Genomic DNA, 24874 nt, shown 5'->3' on the forward strand with positions numbered 1-24874 from the left:
CTTTTCCACTGGGCATTGATATTGTCTTTTTATTCCTCTGCGACCTCCACCCTTCTTGAAAGGGGAATTGATAATGTCTTTCTATTCCACTGCGACCTCCACCACTCTTCCAAGGTGCATTAAATCCATCTTGTTAATTTACTGTGACTTCCAAGTCTCTTCCACGGGGCATTGATATTGTTTTTTAATTCCACTGCGACATCTACCACTCTACCAAGGGGCATTGATATTGTCTTTTTATTCCACTGTGACCTCCACCACTCATCCATGAGGCATTAAAACCGTCTTGTTAAGCTACTGTGACCTCCACGTCTCTTCCACGGGGCATTGATATTGTTTTTTAATTCCACTGCGACATCTACCACTCTACCAAGGGGCATTAATATTGTCTTTTTATTCCACTTCGACCTCCACCACTCTTCCGAGGGGAATTAAAACCGTCTTGCTAAGATACTGTGACCTCTACGTCTTTTTCAAGTGGTATTGATATTGTCTTTTTGTTCCACTGTAACCTCCATCAGTCTTCCAAAGGGCATTAAAAGAGGCTTGTTAAGCTACTGTGACCTCCACGTCTCTTCCAGGGGGCATTGATATTGTTTTTTTGTTCCAAAGTGACCTCCACCACTCTTCCAAATGGCATTAAAACCATCTTGTTAGGCTATTGTGAACTCCACGTGTCTTCCACAGGGCATTGATATTGTCTTTTTATTAAACTGCGACCTCCAACACTCTTCCAAGGGGCATTGATAATGTCTTTTTATTCCACTGCGACCTCCACCACTCTTCCAAAGGGCATTAAAACTGTCTTGTTAAGCTACTGTGTAATCCACGTCCCTTCCATGAGGCATTGATATTGTTTTTTTATTTCACTGCGACATCCACCACTCTTCCAAGGGGCACTGATATTGTCTTTTTATTCCACTGCGACCTCCACCACTCTTCCGAGGGGCATTAAAACCGTCTTGCTAAGATATTGTGACCTCCACGTCTCTTTCATGGGGCATTGAGATTGTCTATTTATTCCACTGTAACCTCCACCACTCTTCCAAAGGGCATTAAAACCGTCTTTTTAAGATACTGTGACCTCCACGTCTCTTCGAAGGGGCATTAAAACCTTCTTGTTAAACCTCACTGAATTCCACAGCTCTTCCAAGGGGCATTAAAACCAGCTTGTAAAGCTACTGTGACCTCCACGTTTCTACCACGGGGTATTGGTATTGTCTTTTTATTCCACTGCGACCTCCACCACTCTTCCAAGGGGCATTAAAACCGTCTAGTTAAGCTACTCTGACCTCCAAGTCTCTTCCATGGGGAATTGATATTTTTTTATTCCACTGAAACCTCCACCACTTTTCCAAGGGGCATTAAAACCGTGTTGTTAAGCTACTGTGACCTCCATGTCTCTTCCAAGGGGCATTAAAACCGTCTTGTCAAACCGCTCTGAACTCGACAGCTTTTCCAAGGGGCATTAAAACCATTTTGTTATGCTACTGTGACCTCCACTTCTCTTCCACGGGGCATTGATATTGTTTTTTTATTCCACTGCAACCTCCACCACTCTTCCAAGGGTCATTAAAACAGTCTTGTTAAGCTACTGTGACCTCCACGTTTCTTCCACGGGGCATTGATATTGTCTTTTTATTCCACGGCGACGTCCACCACTCTTCCAAGGGTCATTGATATTGTCTTTTTATTCCACTGTGAGCTCCACCACTCTTCCAAGGGGCTTTAAAACCGACTTGTTAAGCTACTGTGACCTCCACGTCTCTTCTATGGGGCACTGATATTGTTTTTTTATTGCCCAGTAATCTCCACCACTTTTCCAAGGGGCTTTAAAGACGTCTTGTTACGTTTCTGGAACCCATACGTCTTTTCCACAGGGCATTGATATTGTTTTTTTATTCCACTGCGACCTCCACCACTCTTCCAAGGGTCATTAAAACAGTCTTGTTAAGCTACTGTGACCTCCACGTCTCTTCTATGGGGCACTGATATTGTTTTTTTATTGCACAGTAATCTCCACCGCTTTTCCAATGGCATTAAAGACGTCTTGTTAAGTTTCTGTGACCTATACGTCTTTGCCACGGGGCATTGATATTGTCTTTTTATTCCACTGCGACATCCACCACTTTTCCAAGGGGCATTAAGACCGTCTTGTTAAGATACTGTGACATCCATGTCTCTTCCAGGGGGCATTGATATTGTTTTTTTGTTCCAAAGTGACCTCCACCACTCTTCCAAATGGCATTAAAACCATCTTGTTAGGCTACTGTGACATCCACGTCTCTTCCACGGGGCATTGATATTGTCTTTTTATTCCACTGCGACCTCCACCGCTCTTCCAAGGGGCATTAATAATGTCTCTTTATTCCACTGTGACCTCCACCACTCTTCCAAGGGGCATTAAAACCGTGTTGTTAAGCTACTATGACCTCCACGTCTCTATCAGGGGGCATTGGTATTGTTTTTTTCTCCACTGTGACCTCTGTCACTCTTCCAAGAGGCATTAAAACCAACTTGTTAAGCTTCTATGACCTCCACGTCTCTTCCACGGGGCACTGATATTGTCTTTTTTTTCTACTGCGACCTCCACCACTCTTCCAAGGGTCATTGATATTGTCTTTTTATTCCACTGTGTAGTGCCGGCGTCCCTGCCCTCTGCTAGGCAGGGACGCTGCTCCCCTCACCGCTCTGCCCCGTGCCCAGCGTCCCTCTCCCGCTCGGCTGTCAGCGTGCGCTCCTTCCCGGCGTCCTCCTCCCGCTCTGCTCTCAGCGCGCGCTCCTCCCCGGCCCCTGTGCTTAGGGTGCGCGCGCGCTCCCCTCCTCTTAAAGGGGCCGCGCGCGCCGTCCTAAGGAGTCCCCGGCCAATGGCCGGAGGACTTCATCATATATAAGGCACCTCCTCCAAAATGGAGGTGCCCGAGCAATGTTGTTTGCACCTGTGTCTCACCTGTGCTTCAGCCCTCAGGTCCCGTTGCCAGTTACCTGCCAGTTACCTGTCAGATTCCTGCCTGATTACTTGCTACCTATCTGCTAGTCTGAGGTCCGACAGTCTGCCTTACTACTCCTGTCAGTCTGTCTAAGGACCAGCCTGCCCGCTCACCTGGGAGCGCACCTCAGCTACCTGCCTGCTTGCCTGTGGTCCGACGGTCTGCCTTTCGACTCCGGTCAGTCTGTCTATGGACCAGCTTGCCCGCTCACCTGGGAGCGCTTCTCCGTTACCTGCCTGCTTGCCAGCCCGGAGGCTCCGCTGTCACGTGCTGTGACCACCAGCTACTCCAGACTCTTGCCCGCTCACCTGGGAGCGCTTCTTCGCTACCTGCCTGCTTGCCAGCCCGGAGGCTCCGCTGTCACGTGCTGTGACCACCAGCTACTCCAGACTCTTGCCCGCTCACCTGGGAGCGCTTCTTCGCTACCTGCCTGCTTGCCAACCCGGAGGCTCCGCTGTCACGTGCTGTGACCACCAGCTATTCCAGAGACTCTTGCCCGCTCACCTGGGAGCGCTTCTCCGCTACCTGCCTGCTTGCCTGCCCGGAGGCTCCGCTGTCACGTGCTGTGACCACCAGCTATTCCTGAGACTCTTGCCCGCTCACCTGGGAGCGCTTCTCCGTTACCTGCCTGCTCGCCTACCTGGAGGCTCCGCCGTCACGTGCTGTGACCACCTGCTATTCCAGAGACTCTCGCTTGCTCACCTGGGAGCACACATTCTTCATCTGCCTTGCTAGCCTACCTGGAGGTTCAGCCATCACAGGTCGTACCTACCCTTTATCCAGAGACTGCCCCGATCACTTGCCGTGTCCTCCTGCCCGTACACCCAGAGACTGTCCTGGTCATCTCCTGTGACTGCCTGTCTGGTAGCCACCTGCTCCCTTACAAGGACCGCCCCCTTGTATTGTAGCCCAGAGGTTCCGCCTCCCTGACCCGTTACAGTTTGCTCGGGCCATGGAACCCGGTGGCACCCAAGCTCCCTCGCTCACGGACCTGTGTCATGAACTGTCCCGTCAAAGGTCCCAACAGGAGTCCATCCTGGGTCACCTGCGGAATGTCAATACTCGCCTGGACACTCTGACTGCTCCACCAACAACCTCCGCCAGTACCATGGTATCCTATCCCGGACCCCGGCTTTCTGCACCTCCTCGCTTCGGAGGCGACCCCGCCCAGGCTCGGGGCTTCATAAATCAGTGCACCCTGCACTTTGAACTTTTTTCCCACCAGTTTAACTCCGACCGAGCCAAAATTGCATTCATCATGTCCCATCTCACCGGGGAGGCCCTGGCCTGGCTAAATCCTCTATGGGAGAGAGGAGACCCCCTGGTGTCCAACTTGCCTGCTTTTCTCACGGCTTTCCGGAAAGTCTTCGACGAACCCGGACGGAAGACCTCATCCGCATCATCATTGCTACGCCTCCGTCAGGAAGGTCTCACCGTGGGCCAATATGCCATACGGTTCCGTACCCTTGCCTCGGAGCTGGCTTGGGATAACGACGCTCTGGTTTCCGTCTTCTGGGAGGGTCTGTCCGGCCGTATTAAAGATGAACTTGCCGGTCGGGACATTCCTACCACTCTCGATGACTTAATAACTCTTGCCACCCGGATTGACCTACGGTTCCAGGAACGTGACAGAGAGGTCACCCGTGAGAGGAGGTTACCACGTCTAGCTCCTACTTTTCAGAAACCCGTCACTCCTTCTGTCTCTAACCAGGTACACCCTCCTGAGCCTATGCAGGTCGACCAGACCAAGATGGTCAAGACCCGTCAGGACTTACGCCGTGCCGAGGGGACCTGCTTCTACTGTGGCAGTAAGGAGCACCGGATCCGTGCCTGCCCGGAGAGGTCGGGAAACGCCTGTGTCTAGGTTCGCTCAGAGAGGTCCACCTAGACAAGAATAAATCCTCTCCATCCCTGCTGTTGTCAGTTTCAATCGTTTACGGGGAGAACCGTTATTTCGAACTAGCCCAACTTGACTCTGGAGCAGCCGGGAATCTTATTTCACAGTCCCTGGTAGAGAAATACCGCATCCCCACCAAACCTCTGGCTGTACCCTTGTCTGTTGCTGCCGTGGATGGGGGGCTCTTACCACGCCCCATCCAACTCATCACCGAATCCATTACTCTGCAGGTGGGAATGCTGCATTCTGAAAGTATCTCCTTCCATGTTCTGCCTGGACTCTCTCACGCCCTCTTGCTAGGTCTACCTTGGCTCCAGAGACATGCACCCGTTCTTGACTGGCAGACCGGAGAAGTCCTTCGCTGGGGACAGGGCTGCCATAAGACCTGTCTGGTTCCCGTTCATCCCGTCCGTCCTTCTCCTACCCCAGCTAATCTACCTGGACTTCCGATCCCGTATTGGTCTTATGCTGATGTCTTTAATAAAAAGGAAGCAGAGACAATACCTCCTCATAGACCATACGACTGCCCTATCGACCTGTTACCTGGTACTTCTCCTCCCCGTGGGCGTATTTATCCATTATCCGCTGCTGAGACCCGCTCAATGTCCGAATATATTGAGGAGAATCTGGCCAGAGGATTCATCCGGAAATCTACTTCCCCGGCGGGAGCAGGCTTCTTTTTCGTCAAAAAGAAGGACGGCTCCCTCCGTCCCTGTATAGACTATAGAGGCCTTAACCAGATCACGGTGAAGAATAAGTACCCCCTTCCGCTCATTCCGGAGTTATTTGATCGTCTGAGGGGGGCTAGAATCTTCACCAAACTGGACCTCCGTGGGGCGTACAACATGGTTCGTATCCGTCAGGGTGATGAATGGAAGACGGCATTCAACACCCGGGACGGCCACTATGAATATCTGGTGATGCCCTTTGGCCTCTGTAACGCTCCTGCCGTCTTTCAAGAGTTGGTCAATGACATCTTCCGGGACCTTCTCTACTCCTGCGTAGTGGTGTACCTGGACGACATCTTGGTCTTCTCTCCGGATCTCCAGACTCACCGGAGGGACGTTCGTCAGGTCCTGCTCAGGCTCAGGCAGAACCATCTCTACGCTAAATTTGAGAAGTGCCTCTTTGAGCAGACCTCGCTTCCGTTTCTGGGCTACATTATCTCTCAGACCGGCCTACAAATGGATCCTGAGAAACTGTCTGCCATCGAGAAATGGCCCCGACCGGAGGGGTTGAAGGCCATTCAGCGATTCCTGGGCTTCGCCAACTACTACCGCCTCTTCATACCACACTTCTCTTCCCGGACGGCCCCAATTTCTGCGCTCACCCGTAAAGGTACTAATCCCAAAGAGTGGCCACCCGAAGCTGAGGAGGCCTTTCTTTCCCTAAAACAGGCCTTCTCTTCCGCCCCGGTGCTGCATCGCCCAGATGGCAACAAGCAGTTCTTCCTGGAAGTTGACGCCTCCTCCTCTGGAGCCGGAGCGGTACTTACTCAAAAATCATCTTCCGGGAGGATGGTAACTTGTGGCTTCTTCTCTAAACTCTTCTCCTCCTCAGAGCGCAATTATTCCATAGGAGACCGAGAGTTATTGGCCATCAAACTGGCATTGGAGGAGTGGCGTTACCTGCTCGAGGGGGCTCTCCACCCGGTAATAATTTACACTGACCACAAGAACTTGGCTTACCTCCAGCATGCCCAGAGACTTAACCCGCGCCAAGCCCGGTGGTCCTTGTTTTTTGCTCGCTTTGATTTTGTTCTTCATTTTCGCCCGGCTGACAAAAACGTCAAAGCAGACGCCTTGTCCCGATCCTTTCTAGTGTCCGATCTCGAGGAAGATCCGAAACACATCATCGATCCCGCCAGAGTAATGCAGGTGGCTCCCGTGAGTCTAAATCGTCTCCCTCCCGGAAAGACGTTCGTATCAGTACCTGATCGGGAGAAGATCCTTCACTGGGGTCACTCGTCTAAACTGGCTGGCCACGCTGGTCAGAAGAAGACCCTCCAGCTTATTTCCCGGCACTACTGGTGGCCTACCCTGCACAAGGATGTATTAGACTTTGTTTCTGCCTGTGTGTCCTGTGCCCGCAACAAGGTTCCGAGACATCTGCCAGCCGGTCGCCTCCTTCCGCTCCCAGTACCTGCTGCCCCCTGGCAGCATATTGCAATGGACTTCATAACTGACCTCCCACTCTCTGCCGGTTGTACAATCATTTGGGTGGTCGCTGACCGCTTCTCCAAGATGGCTCATTTCGTTCCCCTGCCAGGCCTCCCGTCTGCACCCGAGCTAGCTAGAGACTTTATTCGTCACATCTTCCGTCTTCATGGCCTGCCCCTCCACATCGTGTCGGATCGTGGGGTACAGTTCACCTCACGCTTCTGGAGAGCCACTTGTAAACTACTAGACGTCACCCTGGACTTCTCTTCCGCTTACCACCCACAGTCCAATGGTCAAGTGGAGCGGATCAATCAGAACCTGACCAGTTACCTCCGGCACTTCGTTAATGCCCACCATTCTGACTGGGTGGATCTCCTACCATGGGCCGAGTTCTCTTACAATAATCACGAGAGCGAATCCTCCTCCAAATTCCCGTTTTTTGTAGTCTTTGGTCAGCATCCTCGGATTCCTTTTCCTGTCTCCACCTCGGTGGACAACCCGGCTGCGGAATCTCTCGTTAGCAAATTTTCCTCCATTTGGGAGAGTACCCGATCCGCACTTCTTCAGTCGTCCGAACGGATGAAAAGACACGCTGACAAAACGCCTGGATCCTCCTCAATTTCGTCCAGGAGATAAGGTCTGGCTCTCATCTAAATATGTTCGACTCAAGATACCTTCTTACAAGTTAGGGCCTCGGTTCATCGGACCTCTGGAGGTCATCAGTCAGATCAACCCGGTGGCCTATAAATTGAAACTCCCGGCCAACTTACGGATCCCTAACTCCTTCCATGTATCTCTCCTCAAACCTGTGGTACTTAACTCTTTTTCCAAGTCTACAGGTACGCCTCCTGCTCCGGTTTCTGCTGAGGACGAGTTTGAGGTAGAGAACATTCTTGCCACCAAAAGGGTAAGAGGAAAGACCTTTTTTTTGGTAGATTGGAAGGGGTTTGGTCCTGAGGAGAGAACGTGGGAGCCCCGGGAGAACATCCATGCCCCTCTCATCCTAGCTAAATTTCTGTCTGGCCTAAAAAAGGGGGGGCCTAAAGGGGGGGGTACTGTAGTGCCGGCGTCCCTGCCCTCTGCTAGGCAGGGACGCTGCTCCCCTCACCGCTCTGCCCCGTGCCCGGCGTCCCTCTCCCGCTCTGCTGTCAGCGCGCGCTCCTTCCCGGCGTCCTCCTCCCGCTCTGCTCTCAGCGCGCGCTCCTCCCCGGCCCCTGTGCTTAGGGCGCGCGCGCTCCCCTCCTCTTAAAGGGGCCGCGCGCGCCGTCCTAAGGAGTCCCCGGCCAATGGCCGGAGGACTTCATCATATATAAGGCACCTCCTCCAAAATGGAGGTGCCCGAGCAATGTTGTTTGCACCTGTGTCTCACCTGTGCTTCAGCCCTCAGGTCCCGTTGCCAGTTACCTGCCAGTTACCTGTCAGATTCCTGCCTGATTACTTGCTACCTGTCTGCTAGTCTGAGGTCCGACGGTCTGCCTTACTACTCCTGTCAGTCTGTCTAAGGACCAGCCTGCCCGCTCACCTGGGAGCGCACCTCAGCTACCTGCCTGCTTGCCTGTGGTCCGACGGTCTGCCTTTCGACTCCGGTCAGTCTGTCTATGGACCAGCTTGCCCGCTCACCTGGGAGCGCTTCTCCGTTACCTGCCTGCTTGCCAGCCCGGAGGCTCCGCTGTCACGTGCTGTGACCACCAGTTACTCCAGACTCTTGCCCGCTCACCTGGGAGCGCTTCTTCGCTACCTGCCTGCTTGCCAGCCCGGAGGCTCCGCTGTCACGTGCTGTGACCACCAGCTACTCCAGACTCTTGCCCGCTCACCTGGGAGCGCTTCTTCGCTACCTGCCTGCTTGCCAACCCGGAGGCTCCGCTGTCACGTGCTGTGACCACCAGCTATTCCAGAGACTCTTGCCCGCTCACCTGGGAGCGCTTCTCCTCTACCTGCCTGCTTGCCTGCCCGGAGGCTCCGCTGTCACGTGCTGTGACCACCAGCTATTCCTGAGACTCTTGCCCGCTCACCTGGGAGCGCTTCTCCGTTACCTGCCTGCTCGCCTACCTGGAGGCTCCGCCGTCACGTGCTGTGACCACCTGCTATTCCAGAGACTCTCGCTTGCTCACCTGGGAGCACACATTCTTCATCTGCCTTGCTAGCCTACCTGGAGGTTCAGCCATCACAGGTCGTACCTACCCTTTATCCAGAGACTGCCCCAATCACTTGCCGTGTCCTCCTGCCCGTACACCCAGAGACTGTCCTGGTCATCTCCTGTGACTGCCTGTCTGGTCGCCACCTGCTCCCTTACAAGGACCGCCCCCTTGTATTGTAGCCCAGAGGTTCCGCCTCCCTGACCCGTTACACACTGCAACCTCCACCTCTCTTTCAAGGGGCATTAAAACTGTCTTGTCAAGCTACAGTGACCTTTACGTCTCTTCCACCGGACATTGATATTGTCTTTTTATTCCACTGCGACCTCCACCACTCTTCCAAGGGGAATTAAAACCATCTTGTTAAGCTACTGTGACCTCCTCGTCTCTTCCTCGGGGCGTTGATATTGTCTTTTTATTCCACTGCGACCTCCACCACTCTTCCAAGGGGCATAGATTTCGTCTTTTTATTCCACTGCCACCTCCACCACTCTTCCAAGGGGCATTATAACTGTCTTGTTAAGCTACTGTGACATCCACGTCTCTTCCATGGGGCATTGATATTGTCTTTTTATTGCACAGTAACCTCCACCTTTCTTCCAAGGAGCATTAAAACCATCTTGTTAAGCTTCTGTGACCTCCACGTCTCTTCCAAGGGGCATTAATATTGTCTTTTTATTCCACTGCAACCACCACCACTCTTCCATGGGTCATTTATTATCCTAAATTTACCTCTAACATGGACTACAATGTGTCACAAAAAAACATCTCAGATTCAGTGGGATCTGTTGAAGCAATAGCGTTATTAAAGTTATCCTGGTCAGAATTGAAAAAATTGGCCTGTCATGAAGGTGAAAACTGGCAAGGGCATAGGCGTTCAAGGTGGTGACTTTAGTTTATATTGGGTAAATCTGGTGACCGGTTTCAGGATGTGAAATATAATTGAACGAGTTATATTTTTGTGGCAGAAAAACATCATCTAAATGCTCATATCTAATGTGCCTACGTGGAGAGAGGTTTTACTAAATTCAGAGTAAAAATTACTTGTTTTATGTAGAATTCCATACTTGTTTAATGGGTTTGCCAAGGCTAATAATATGTAGTATAATATGATAATATCACCTTTGTGGTGGTCTGGCACCCAGACAATTAACACTTTTACGGCTGGTTACAGACAGTGAACAGTTTAGCTAGTTTACTGGCCATTGTCGAAAACTGCATCTTGTCTCCTATTCATTTCAGCAAGAGCCCCCTTAATTTAATAACTTTGCACATCATAACATAATGGTACATCACCATCAGGGTGTGCATGTATGGAGCAGGTTCTTCCCCCGACAACAGCGATTTGAGCTAGCTCTGATTGCTGCTTTTTAACTTTATATGTCACTGTCAATCAGTGATGGTGGCATTTAATAGGTTGGGTCGCTGGAGTGCTTGCCAATTTCACAATATAGTGTAACTCTCTAGTTCTGCTGTATACGGTACAAGTGATCAGATGATTGCAGGTTCAAGTCTTTGTCTAAAAAGTTACACATAGAGCCCAGAAATCTATTTTCCCTGGTAAGTCTATGAAGCATATTGACATAATCCTGCTGACCTGCAATGTTTGCAATTGTTACCGCACCACGAAAGCCATAAAAACAGAATGCAAAAAACATTGGCAGAATACACAGACATGTGAACAGAACCATGGACTATTAGATAACAATGAAAAACTGACATCTGAATGAGCCCTTACTCGGCACTAGAAAAACTGAAGTCTTAAAGTTCACCCCTGGAGGAAAAAAAACAACTTCTCCACCATGCTCTGAAATAAAGAAGTAGATGCACCTTACCGATGCACTGCCACTCCTTTTCCAGAGCTGCTCAGGTCACCCCCAAAAGTACATGAGCACCAATCTCCGGCTGCAGCGCTGATCAGGATAGCTTATGACCATTGATGTGCCTATAGTGGTTGACCATGTGGCTGTAAGGGGGAAGACCGGGGTGTAAGTCCTTTCAGAGCAAGGGATCCGGAACTGAAGGGGCCGTACCTCTTGTTGCAGGGGAAGACAGACTGCAAGCAGAGGAGTCATGTGACAGGGAAGCAGGGGGTGTGTCGAGAGAGAGAGCTGGGAGGTCAGATGACAGAGGGACTTCTGGTGTGACTAGAGGGAGGAAGAGACGAGTACTTTTTGCGCGGGAAAGCGGAGCTGGATCCGGCTCAGCAGAGCAGCGTGAGAGGGTCCAGGCTCCTGGCTCCAGGACTGGGAGCAAGAGCCGAGTGCAGTGGACCGGAGGAGTCAGGCTGACTAGAGAAGAGACGCAGGGTCTTGCCGGGTACTACCAAAGATTCGTGAAGAACTTCACCCGCATAGCCAACCCATTGCTGGAGCTACTTAAGGGAGTGACGGCGGGCTCCAAGAATCAGGCGATTCGGTGGGGAAGCAGCCAGGAAGAGGCCTTCCGTGCCCTAAAAGTGGCCCTGACCGAGGCCCCAATACTTGCCTATGTGGATTTCTCCCAACCCTTCATACTCCACACTAATGGGAGCCTGCATGGCCTGGGAGCCATGTTATCCCAAGTACAGGAGGGGAAAGAGCGCGTGATTGCGTACGCCAGCCGCTCCCTTCACGACTCCGAGAGGAACCCAGATAATTATAGCTCTTTCAAATTAGAGTTGCTGGTTCTGGTTTGGGCAATGACCGAGAAGTTTGCGGAGTATTTGTCCGGGTCCGAAGTACTGGTGAGAACAGATAACAACCCGCTGGCCCACCTGGAGAATGCGAAATTGGGGCCCCTGGAACAGCGGTGGGTGGCCCGCATGGCCAGGTACCGGTATAAGATCGCCTACCAGCCTAAGGCAGAGAATACTCACCCCAACGCCCTCTCCAGAGTGACATATGAACAGCCTAATCATGACCGTGATGAAGATTTGGTGGCGGATGAGACCCCTAGCTGCCGAAGTTTCGTGGGACCGCTGGCTGCGGCGCAGGGACAGATCGGAGAGACGTCGGAAGAACAAGTGCTAGGACGGCCAAGAGATGACTGGATCCGACTTCAACAGACTGACAGAGAAGTTGCTCAATTACGTCAATGGGTGACTTTGCGGCAAGTCCCCAGTCGAGAAGAGAGGAGTACCCTGTCCTCGGGAGCACTGAAAATGCTGGGACAATGGGAGAGACTGTGTTTGCGAGACGGGCTGCTGTACCGACGGGTGCAGCTAATGCGAGAGTTCGGGACCACCTGGCAAGTGGTGATCCCAGAGAAGTTGGTCGGAGTAGTGGCTAAGGAGGCTCATGAACGAGGGGCTCACTTCGGACCAGAGAAGACGTTTCAGTGGTTGCAGAGGCTGGTGTATCATCCCCGACTGCGAGCAACAATAGAAGACACTTGTCGAAGATGTTGGAGCTGTGAGCTGGTAAAGCCCCTGGAGCAGCGGGTCCCAATACAAACTATTGTGACTTCTGCCCCCTTGGAGGTGCTGATGATCGACTATTTGACTGTTGGACCGGCGCATCTCGGGTATGAACATTGCCTGGTAATGACAGACCACTTCACCAAGTTTGCGGTAGTGATCCCCGACCAGAGACCAGACCGCCGAGTCAGCTGCGCAGGCCATCTGCCGAGACTTCATTCGGGTGTACGGCTGCCCAAAGAGGATTCATTCCCATCAAGGCGCCTGCTTCCAAGGCCGGGTGATGGAAGAGCTGCACCGGTTGTACAAGATTGAGAAGTCACGGACTACTCCTTACCACCCTCAAGGAAATGGCGCCTGTGAACGCTTTAATCGGACACTGATCCAAATGCTCCGCACGTTGGAGGAAGATCGGAAGGTACGATGGCCTAAGTTTGTGGCCGAGCTGGTGTGGGTCTACTACAACCGAGTGAATAGTACGACGGGGTTCACTCCTTATACCTTGCTGTTCGGACGAAAGGGGGGAGAGATCACCGAGTTAGAGCTGAACCCCGAGGAGGACTACCCACGGACAGGGGTGTCTTCCTGGGTCCGAGAACATCGGCATCGACTGCAGACCCTCCGACGGTTGGTACAACAAAAGTTTCAGGAGCTCAAACATCATGAGACATTGCCTCTTCGAGGGACAGCTCTGAGGCCCCGGGAGCGGGTGTTGGTTCGGGACAGGCGGCCCCGGGGCAAATTGAGTAGGCGGCGGGAACGGACCCCGCACCGAGTGAAGCGCAGGATTGGCGCTGAAGGACCTGTGTATGAAGTTCAACCCGAGGGGGCTGAAGGATCCCCTACCAGAGGGGTTCATCGTAGTATGCTGCGACCATGTCTGTCTAAAGATGACGAGGGTGGAGAAGAATCACCTGCTTCTAGAGAGGGACCTGTCACAGTTGCCTCAAGCCACGATGTGGACGAAGAAGAGTTGTTGATTCTACCTTCCATCCCCAGCACTCGATTACCTGCAGTCCCCAGTGCAGGCGGCGAGGGAACAACATCGGTTGAAGCCACCGGGCAGGCGGAGATTGGAAATCCGAGTGACCCTGCACCCCCCATCGGTCAAACTGAGTTACGCCGGTCAGAACGGACAACAGCAGGAGTGCCTCCTCACCGTTACGAACAAGATCAATTCATATGGTACCGTATCATCTAGGAAGTCCAAGAATGTGAACGTTTGATGAAGGAACTCTCGCCCGTGGAAAGGTAAGTTAAAGGAGAGCTGGAGTGTAAGGGGGAAGTCCGGGGAGTAAGTACTTTCAGAGCAAGGGAATCGGAACTGCCGGGGCCGTACCTCTTGTTGCAGGGGAAGACAGACTGCAAGCAGAGGAGTCATGTGACAGGGAAGCAGGTGACAGAGGGACTCCTGGTGTGACTAGAGGGATGAAGAGATGAGTACGTTTCGCGCGGGAAAGCGGAGCTGGATCCGGCTCAGCAGAGCAGCGTGAGAGGGTCCAGGCTCCTGGCTTCAGGACTGGGAGCAAGAGCCGAGTGCAGTGGACCGGAGGAGTCAGGCCGACTAGAGAAGAGACGCAGGGTCGGTGGAGCCGGGCACGTGAGGTGCCGTGTTATGGACTAGGGGCTCAGCGGGTAAAACCAGAGACCGCTCGCTGCCGCCAGAAGACAGAGCATTGTTTGGGTGGGGGCGCCTGAAAAATCAACACCGGCATCAGCGTGCATCTGCCTTGTAAGGAGCGAGAGTCAGCTAAGTGACAAAAAACTGTTGATTATAACCGGTTTGACTCTGCTACATCCAGTTAAACTGTGAACTGTCAGTGATAGACTTTTACCTGCTTTTCCCTTGTTTTTCCCCTGATACTCCCTGCGTGGAGATTTACCCTGTTATTATAAACTTCCCCTGTTTATTAACCCTGTATTGGCTGCTCTGTGTTTCTGTGTCGCTGCATCTAAAGTGCCCGTGTTACATGGCCTCACACAATTTATTGCTTTGTTCTTATCTAACATCAGAGAAGTCATCTTTTTAGTTTGCCTCAGTTGTCATAATTGAACTCCCTCTATGTTTCCTTTATTAGGCTGCGTGCCCACGATGCGTTTTTCATGCGCTTATGCGGCGGAATTTCCCCAGCGGAAACGCATCAAAAAAGCATGGTAATCCGCACCCCATGGTCCCCAATGGCATTCCGCAATGTCAATGCACATGCTGCAGATTTTTCCGCAGCGTTTCTGCAGCGCTCATAAATCCACAGCATGTTCATTAATTTTGCGAAAGCGCAGCGGAAGCGCCGCCATTGACTTGCATTGAGACGCACATAATCCGTATCTGTACATTTGTACACGCGGATTATATGCGATTCAATGTGCGGATGGTAGCCAGGTCTGGAGGAGAGAAGACTCTCATCCAGACCTGGGTACCATTGTACCTGTGAAAAAAAGAATAAAATAACAAATAAAGTTTATATTCACCTTTCTGACGGCTTCTCTCGGCATGCCGGCAGCGCTGAAGGACCTTCGGTGACGTCACAGTCATGTGACCGCAGGCCATTCACCGCTGTGTCTCGCGATATGCCGGCAGCCAGGAACCAGACAGGAACGAGCGCTGCAGCCACGCCGGGGCATCGGGGGTGAGTATAGCTTTATTTTAAGCATTGTTTTACGGTCACACTATATAAATCCATGCTGTTTGCATGGATTTATATAGTGTGACCTAGTTGTCAAGCACTTTCCAAGTGATGCTAAAATCGCTTTGAAAGCGCTTGTCAATCTGCATGCGGAAATGCAAGTGAATTCGCATGTGAATCCGCATGTATTCTGCAGGAAAAACGCATGTACAATCCGCATGCTTTTTTTCTGCCAGGGAGATGCAGAAATGCTGAAGAAATTTTCTGCTTCATTTCTGCATCGTGGGCACATAGCCTTAAGGAATTTTATATGACTTTGCCTTGTCTTTAGATTGAAAAGAAAGTAAAGAGTAGCTCAACTGATCTGCGGGGTGATACAGATCGTCGTAAGCTAGAGCACCGCAAAGAACGAGGGGGCTCCAAGGGTTCCCAGGAATCTAGTGATTCTTGCAAGATGGAAAAGGCCCATAAAGAGCACAAGGAAATGACTTATTCAAGGGTGAGAAGTAAGTAAAATGCATATCCGTGTTGTAGCAAGCTGTGAATGCTTTGTGAATTCATTGTCTCTATATCACAATTATTTGTTTTACAGCAAAAATGTATTTGTCTTTTACACGACTAATGGTGGATGAGGACAAAAACTTTGGATTAGCAAGCTAACTGAAAATGACAAATGATTGTGTCCTATTGTCCAGGTAACATCAGGAAGTTGGACTTCAGTGCAGGGCATTTCTAGAACCCGTTTGTGTAAGAACTTTGCTTCTTTCTGCTTGATTCCACTTTTTCCACTCATAACACCGCAGTTTGCTGTTGATTCTTCAATGTCAATGAAGGAAAAAAAAACATTTATTGTGTTTGAATGCCACAGAGTGTATTGAAGTGATGAAGAATTTCCACCATTGTTTGCTGTTTGTGCCTGGAGACAGATATTTTTGGGAGACCTTTCTGTTACCGTTAAGAGCAGAGTTTATTACACGCAGTAGGATGTCATTTGTCCTTTGCGTGTATATTGTTGTTCGTTATGGGGGGTAGTTTCACATTTGTATTTCTAGTTTAACAGTGGCTCCACTGTATGATCAGTCACTTATTTGTATATAGATCTTTTAACGTTATATAATGAGATTTTGCATTCCATATAGAAAAAAGGACAAAAATAGACAATAAACACAAATTGTAAGGGGGGTGTTAGAAATAAATTGACTTCCTGGACCAGAGTGATACCAGATTAAAAGGTTTTCCAGTCCTTATAGTCAAATTATGGTCTTGTTTTGTGCATTAGGGATTAAAAAAAAATCCTAAAATGCTTCAAAGCAGGGAATGTGGTACAATAAATGATACTTGCCTAGTAAATTGACCTGCTTTTCTTAAAGCAGATCTGTTATCAAATTTCACTATTCAGACTATATGCATTGTTAAATAGATCTTAGACCTGATCACGTTGGTGTACTTGCTGTGAAAATCCATGACTGTGTGATTCTTTCTGATAATTGAAATGCCTAATAATAAACATAGCATGGACTTTTTACATGGATTATCACAGTAAGTGTGTTTGCCTCATCAGAGATCTATTACTTATTGTATTCAGTTTGAATAGTAAAATCTGGTAACGGCCGTGCAGTGATGACGTGCCACGATACGCATGTGATGGCAGCAGCTAGTCATTGTCCTCAGTAGTGATGCCAGTATATGAAGCTGCAGTGGTGGGTGGCATGATCAGCAAGTCAGGTTGTGACGCCTATACTCGTAAAGCCCGTGTTTTACCCTGGGAGTTGGGGGACTCGGTGTCGGGCCCTGTGATGGAGAGATGGGATGCAGCCGTGGCCCGGGCCCGACCCATGCTCAGGGCCGTCACATTAGAAAGAGATGGTGTGGGCTTGTCCGGGTTGAGTGGCTGATTAACGACTATGCCACCTGTGGTGCCTGGTGAAGGGTCACCAGCGCCGCTGCAGTCCGCTGAGGCCTGGTGTTATGGCGGCTAAAGTTCTTACTACTCCCCACAGGTGGAGCGAGGCCTCAGGGCAGAGGGACAGGAGGATGGGAGGTAGCAGTAGAGGGGAAGGGATCCCGCATCCCGCGGTGTGGCGCAGAAATAAACAGTCCGGAGGCCATAGGGGTGAACTTCCAAGGCTTTACTCACTTTAGATATGGCAGAAGGAAGGCGACTCCCTGCTCCTCGCGGAGTCCTGTGGTCACCAGGGACGGGGGTCCAACAACCTCCAAGTAAGTCCAGCATTCAGTCGCGACCCTACAGCAGAGAGTTCCTGAACTACAGACCGAATCCTTTCCTGTCCGTGTGTGTGCAAATAGGCCGGGACTCCTTCTGATCTCCTCTCAGAACAAGGGCACGGGTGGCAGCTCCGCTCCGTCCGATACCCGGTGGGATCCTATGGGCCTAACCGGGCTTTCCCATCCAGGACGTAGAGTAGCAAGGTCAGGTGTCGGGGGCCAGTACCCCTCTTGCATCCGGAGTCCCTCTGACTATGTCAGCATGGCAAGGACAGGTGGCGTACACCGCTCCGTCTGCATCCTGCCTGGGATCCATTTGCTGTGGAGCCACACTCCTAAGCTCCGGGCCTTCCTGATCCTGGTCCTTGGCCGGGTTGAGACATTCCTTGTCTGCAACCTACCTCTCGACCCAAAGCCAGGGTACGAGGGCTGTGTCCCTTGCCGGTGCAGGCCAACACAGGATCTGCGCTCCCGGAGGGAAGTCACATTAACACACAGTACATGACAGCACAGTACGACCAACTAATCAACTAGAGAGAATTAGCAGAAGGACCAAGATCAAAGATGGCTTTTTATTAAATATGAAATCTAAAGTGTAACTAACTTGTAAGTCCTCCACCCTCACCCACTAACTGGTTCCTATCACTTTGTGTTCCCCAGTCTCCCTGTAACCAGGGGAGCAGCATCTAGTGCATACTAGCCCCCTCTGGTGGAGAAGTGTGGTGTTGGATGCAAAAGGTTAGGTCACGACTATCACACTGGCCTTACCTCGGAGGAGGAACACTACACTCCATTAAAGAAGTGCAGCATTCCTGTGGCGGTCGAACCCTCAGGGGCGCCACAAGGACAGGTAGCAAAGACTGGCAGGACCACTGGAGCAGTGAGACATTTACCAGGTGAGTACAAGTCATTTTATTATTTCGTCCTTGCATTGATACTATTTTTTTTAAATCATGGACAACTCCTTAAATTAAGGAAAATGTTTAGCCTTTTTTTGTGCCTCACACAATATTCAGTGATATAGGGGTAAATGGAGATAGTCTGTTTTTTCATTATAGAAACAAATCATAGGACAATGTGCTTTCTTTTCTGTTAAACTTCATGAAGAAATAATGAAGTAGTTCAGTAAGGCCATCTTCACAAAGAACAAATTAGTAGTGTCATAGGAATAATTTGGTGCTTGAGAAGGGAATTGATTCCTTATATACAGTATGAGCCCAATGCTCCACTAGTATTACAGTCCTTCACTAGCAAGATCCTAAAAAGAATTTATCTGTAATTGCTATGAAAGGGAATCTCAGTAGGCTCAACCCCCCCCAAGCCGTTTTATATGGGCATGTTGGTCAAAAGAAGCTGAATTAAGTGACACCTTGATATCTGTGATCCAAAGTTTCCAGAAAAATCCACATTTTTCTTAATATGTCAATGAGCTGTTAAAATCTATGGACAAGGCATAGATATCTCCTGCTGACAGATATATATAAATAACTTGAATCTAAGCCTAATGTGTTCAGGTCAGGTGAATAGTAAATTATAACTTTGCTACTGCCATGGGTATGGTTTAAACATATAACTTTAATGAATATAGTGTGAGTCACAACCATTAGGCTGAGTGCCCACGATGCGGAATTAATGCATTTCCGCCACGGAAACGCATTCAAATAGTTTGTTAAGACGTCTGAGATGTTCCCCAATGATAATCCGCATGTGCTGTGCACATGCTGCGGAAATTACCACTGCGGATTATCATTGCGGAAAAATCCGCAGCACAACCAATCTGGGGGCAAAATAACGCCCATTGACTTGCATTGAACCGCATAATATCCACATGTATACATGTGGATGTTATGCTGTTCAATGCGTGGATGGTAGCCAGGTCTGGAGAAGAGGAGACTCTCATCCGACCCGGGTACCATCGTACCTGCAAGTAAAAAGAGAGTTATAAAGTAAAAAATAAAAAAAAATATTCATACTCACCTCTCCCTCTGCCCCCGGTCTCCTCCTGTCAGTACAGGACGTGGCCGGGAGGAGACCGGGGACCGCCGGAGAGGTGAATATAACGTTTTTTATTTCTTTTTAATTTTTAATTATTTTTTTTACTTTAGATGCAGCATTTGATAGTAGAAATTTCCTCTAAGTTGGTCACACAATATAAATCCATGCCAGTTGCATGGATTTATATTGTGTGACTAACTTGTCAAGCCCTTTTCCAAGTGATGCTTAAAATCACTTGGAAAAACGCTTGAAAAAAAACGCATGCGAAAACACTGAAAAAACACATGTAAAATACGCATGCTTTTTTTTCTGCAAGGAGATGCAGAAATGCGTCCGGTCTCTTGCAATGCTCGCGGTGGTGTGAAGGACCTGCGGTGACGTCATTGAGTCATGTGATGGGTCACATGACTCAGTGACGTCATGGCAGGTCCTTCACAACAGTGCGAGCATTGCAAGAGACCGGACGACGTGGACAAAACACAGGGAGGACATTGGAAGGTGAGTATAAACTTTATTTTTTGTTTTAAATTCTTTTTTTTACAGATTCTATGGTACCCAGGTGTGGATGTGAGTCTCCTCTCCTCCAGACTTGGGTACCATCCGCACATTAGAACGCGCCAATTACGCAAGTACAGATGCAGTCTTGCGGAATTGGCGCTTTCTAATGCAAGTCAATGGCGGCGATTACGCTGCGTGTCCGCAAAATTAATGTACATGCTGCGGATTTTTGAGCGCAGCATAAACGCTGCGTAAAAATATGCTGCCTGGGCATTGAAAGTGCAGAATTGCATTGGAGACCATGGGGGAAGGTTTACCAAGCGTTTCCCAAGCGTTAACGCTTGAAAAACGCATCGTGGGCACACAGCCTAACAGGGTTATATGTTGAAACCTGCACCCTGTACTATTATTACTTTATTACATTGGATATTGGAATATTAAAATCATATGTGGCACCCTGCTGTTCACAGGTACCACAGGACCCAAAAGGGTGCATGGACGGACTTCTCCACAAGAGGCCCTCATTACTTCACAGACACATCCACCCTTCCACCTCATACCACCAGAGGGAGTCCTGTTAGGGATCTATATAGACTGGAAGGTTGAGTTAGAGGGAGAGTGTGCTGGCACTGTAGTTCAGTGAAGAAGCAGCATGTGAGGTGCTGTGCTGAGGGCCAGCCAGGGCCTAAAGCACGTGCTGAAGCCTCAGGGCCTATAGCGTTGCCGGAGGCAAGGAGAAGAGTGAAAGGTGTTATGGGGCAGAGGAGCGTCTTAGGCTCACCCCAGAACGCAAGCCGGACACCAGGTCCGCGCCTACAGGGTCCTCTACGCCCAGTAGGAATAACCGGTATACCAGGAGGATTCCAGACCCCTGGTCAACCTGAAGCTACAATCATCTAAAGAACTAGGAACCACGAAGGCCCCAGGGTCCAGGGATAGTGGTAGCCAGAAGAAAGTTCTTACCACCAAGCATACAGGTTTGGAGAGTGAAAGAGTACAGAAGCTAGGCCCAGTTTCAGGCTGGTCAGAAGCTTCAGAGAGAGAGAGGGAGAAATAGATCAGGAGGCCTTATACCCACTCACTGGGGAGAGTCCAGAAGTGCACCCTTCCTATCAAGTACCCTGGACCGTACCTGCCGTCTACACCAGTAAAGGTACTGAAGTGTACCCCCTGTGTGCGTGTCTGTTATTCTCCCCTGGCCCGGCTGGGCCACCTCTCACCTGCATGCCTTCCATCAACCCTGCCCCGGGGGCCCGCTCCGCTTGTGGAGAGCCGAAGCATCCCAGCTGCCATTCCATCACCCCCAGAGGTCTGCAGCAGCGCTGGTACCCATTACCAGAAACCACAGGTGGCGTCATGAAACAAAACCGTTATTCGTTCCATCAAACGACAAGCCCTTTTTAAAGAGTGACCCCGGAGGATGGGCCCGGGAGCCGACTGCTGTGACATCCTAAACAACGTAAAGGCCCGGGTACCAGGTTTCCCCTATACCACCCTGGGCGAGACACATACAGTACTCATAGATTCCCCCTTGACACGTTCCCTCCATGTGCAGCTTCATCAGGAGTATGGGACACCAGCAGGACTTTTGCTTTAGAATCAAGATATTTTAATAGCGATGGAATAGGGATGAATTGTCTTTAGGATCTTGATGAAGGGCTTTAATACTAGTGTATATTGTGCATGTTCACACAAGGTGTAGTTTAGTCAGTATTCTAGGCAGTATTTTGTGCCAGCATTTTTAAGCCAGAACCAGAAACTGAAGAGAAAAACTATAGATAAAAGATTTCACCCTTTGGCTATGTGCCCATGATGCAGAAATGAAGCAGAAAATTTCTGCAGCATTTCTGCATCTCCCTGGCAGAAAAAACGCATGCGGATTGTACATGCGTTTTCCTGCGAAATACATGCGGATGTGAAGCGTTCTTCACACGCATTTTCGCATGCGGATGTCAAGCGCTTTCCAAGTGATTTTAGCATCACTTGGAAAGTGCTTGACAACTTGGTCACACTATATAAATCCATGCAAACAACGCAGGTCCTACAGTCCTTCGCGATCTGCCGGCAAAGGAGAACAAGCACTGCGTGGGCCGCCAGAAGGTGAATATAAGCTTTATTGTTTATTTTATTCTTTTTTTCACAGGTACAATGGTACCCAGGTCTGGATGCACATAGAAACGCATATAATCCATGTGTACAAATGTACTGACACGGATTATATGCGTTTCAATGCAAGTCAATGGCGGCGATTACGCTGCGTGTCTGCAAAATTAATGGACATGCTGAGGATATTTGAGCGCAGCATAAATGCTGCGGAAAATCCGCAGCATGGGCATTGACATTGCGGCTTGTCATTGGGGACCATGGGGGGCGGATTACCAAGCGTTTATGCTGCGGAAATTCCGCAGCATAAACGCTTGAAAAACGCATAGTGGGCACACAGCCTTTCTGTGTTTTGGTGCCACTCCTTGTTTTATATTGGATACAAATGCAACCCTGAAGCCAAGGCACAGACAGTGTTTAGTGCACATTTGACATGTATGCTATATAAGGCTCCGACTTACATAATATATGTGTCCATAGACATCTATGGAATGAACACTTGCCAAAAGAGAGATATCTATGCACCCTTACCTATATGAAGAGTCTCATTTTTTTTTCTACACCTCAATGCTTGTTAGCTGTGGGAGCAGGTCAGAATGGGATTAAAGTCTCTGACAGCTAGCAGAGCTATTGATAATGTTAATAACTTAAACTACAGAGTATAGGCAAATGTTTCATAATGTTTTACGATTCAATAGTTGTTTTTACATAAGACTCCGCAGCTTCTTTTAGATTGCTGTGTTCAGACTTCCTAAAGGCATTTTCCATGATAATATTATTGGCGGTCTGTTCAGCTGACTGAAGGGGATGTAGCTTCATCATCTTTATTATTTGCCTGGCACAGCACTGTACTTTGGTAGTGCTTGTGCCTAGTTTTGCAGCTGTTGCTCAGTTAAATAGGTCCGAGATGCAATTGTACAAATGGCCACTACGGAAATTACAGTGTTGTGCCTGTTAAAACATGATGGGGAGGCAGTAACTTACTGTATTTTTTTTAGCCACTTTGACTGCTATTGCAGTTTGGTCCTTTTCACTCACTGTAGTGAGTGAGCAGCAATACCAGGCACAGCCACTACTGAATGTAGGGTGCTGTGCCCCCCCAGTGAGCGACTTGGCAAGGTGCTGCTGTTTTGGTCCCTAACGATCCTAGGAAAAGGCCACCAGTATTGTAGTTCCATAATCCTCCGAAATGGTTATTTTTGTAGTCAGCAAAAAAAGCATAAACGAGGCTTTTTGTGCACTTATGGTGATTTCAAACTAAGTAGGTCACTGGGATTCTTCACCTGTATGATTTTGCCATGGTACTTAATTTACCATCTGCAATATCAACAGTAAGCCAACAGACTATGTATCGCAATGTACAGTATAGTTACCCAAGGATAATGTCACGGGTGTGTCGCCACGAAGATCGTCACGATTACACAGCTTGACTTCTCGCAGCTGAGTTTTTGGTGTTTTGTGTTTTTCGGCAGTGAGGGAGTTAACTCTCTCTCTCTGTGCTAGACGAGGTCCAGCCTCGCCCAGCTGCAATCAATGCTGCAGTAGTGGGACTCCTTCAAATGCCTGCCGGTCTGTTAGGGAAGTGTCGGTGAAAGCATTTCATACAGACAAACAGAGCGGATCGTGGTATTTTGGAGTTCTGAGCTAAGTGTATTTGGTGTGGTTTTTCCCTTCCTCGCTTTATCATTTATCTCCTTTCCCGTTGGTGTTCCCTCTGTAGTGGTGGTGTAGTTTTTGTATGCAAGGTGGTTTTTGGTTTGACCCTTGTACTGTCTCGTTCGTCTTAGTACTGAGTGTTGGCATATTATTTCCTGTCCCCTATTGTTGTGATCGGGGTCCTTCTCAGGACTAGATTACTGAGGTGCAGGGATCCTCAGGAGGTAGGGGTTACGCTGGCGGCCTGGACCTCTGTACCTTTAACAGTACCTCCAGGTAGAGGGATTAGTCAGGCCCCCAGCTTAGGGTCAGCTTAGGCCCCTGACCTCCTGTACGCAGAGTCAGTGTGACATTTTCACCGACCACTAAGATTCTCTCCAGCTACCATGGATCCAGTAGCCAGTCTAGCTCGGCAGTTGCAGAGTTTGTCCATGGAGCTGGCGGACGTTAGGTCCAAAGTTTTGTATCCCCAGGAGCAAGCCGGACCAGAACCTAAAGTAGCTCTCCCTGACAGGTTCACTGGGGGGCGGGACAAGTTTTTTGTTTTCCGGGAGGCATGCAAGTTGTACTTTCGGCTGCGGCCTCGGTCGTCGGGGAGTGAAGAACAAAGGGTGGGAATTGTCATCTTGCTCCTACAAGGGGACCCACAATCTTGGGCATTCTCTCTTCCCCCAGGCTCCCCGGCTCTCCAGTCAGTGGATAGGTTTTTTGCAGCTCTGGGTCTCGTATATGATGACCCGGATCGGATCTCCCTTGCTGAGTCTAAGTTACGTAGGATCCAGCAGGGAGATCGTGCGGCGGAGGAATTCTGTTCGGAGTTCCGTAGGTGGGCCACGGACACCCAGTGGAATGACCCGGCTCTTAGGAGCCAGTTTTGTCAAGGTTTATCCGACAAATTAAAGGATGTGTTGGCTCAGTATGACCCTCCCGCGTCACTGGAAGCCGCTATGGCCCTTGCTATTCGCATTGACAGACGGCTTCGGGAGAGGTGCGGGGCAACTCCGCCCCCTGTGATGATTCCACCTTCTACAAGGGTTCCTTATATGGAAGGTCCCCTGGTCAGTCCAGAGGAGCCTATGCAATTAGGAGGGACATCATTTCGGGGGAGGGGACCGGTGGTGCGCCATAAGACAGGAAGGTGTTTCTTCTGCGGGAGAAAGGGACATTTTATTGGGGGCTGTCCATCCCGTCCCT

The sequence above is a fragment of the Phyllobates terribilis genome, unplaced genomic scaffold (genome assembly GCF_046119375.1).
Source record: "Phyllobates terribilis strain yellow unplaced genomic scaffold, ASM4611937v1 Scaffold_21__1_contigs__length_20361869, whole genome shotgun sequence".
Lineage (NCBI taxonomy): Eukaryota > Metazoa > Chordata > Amphibia > Anura > Dendrobatidae > Phyllobates > Phyllobates terribilis.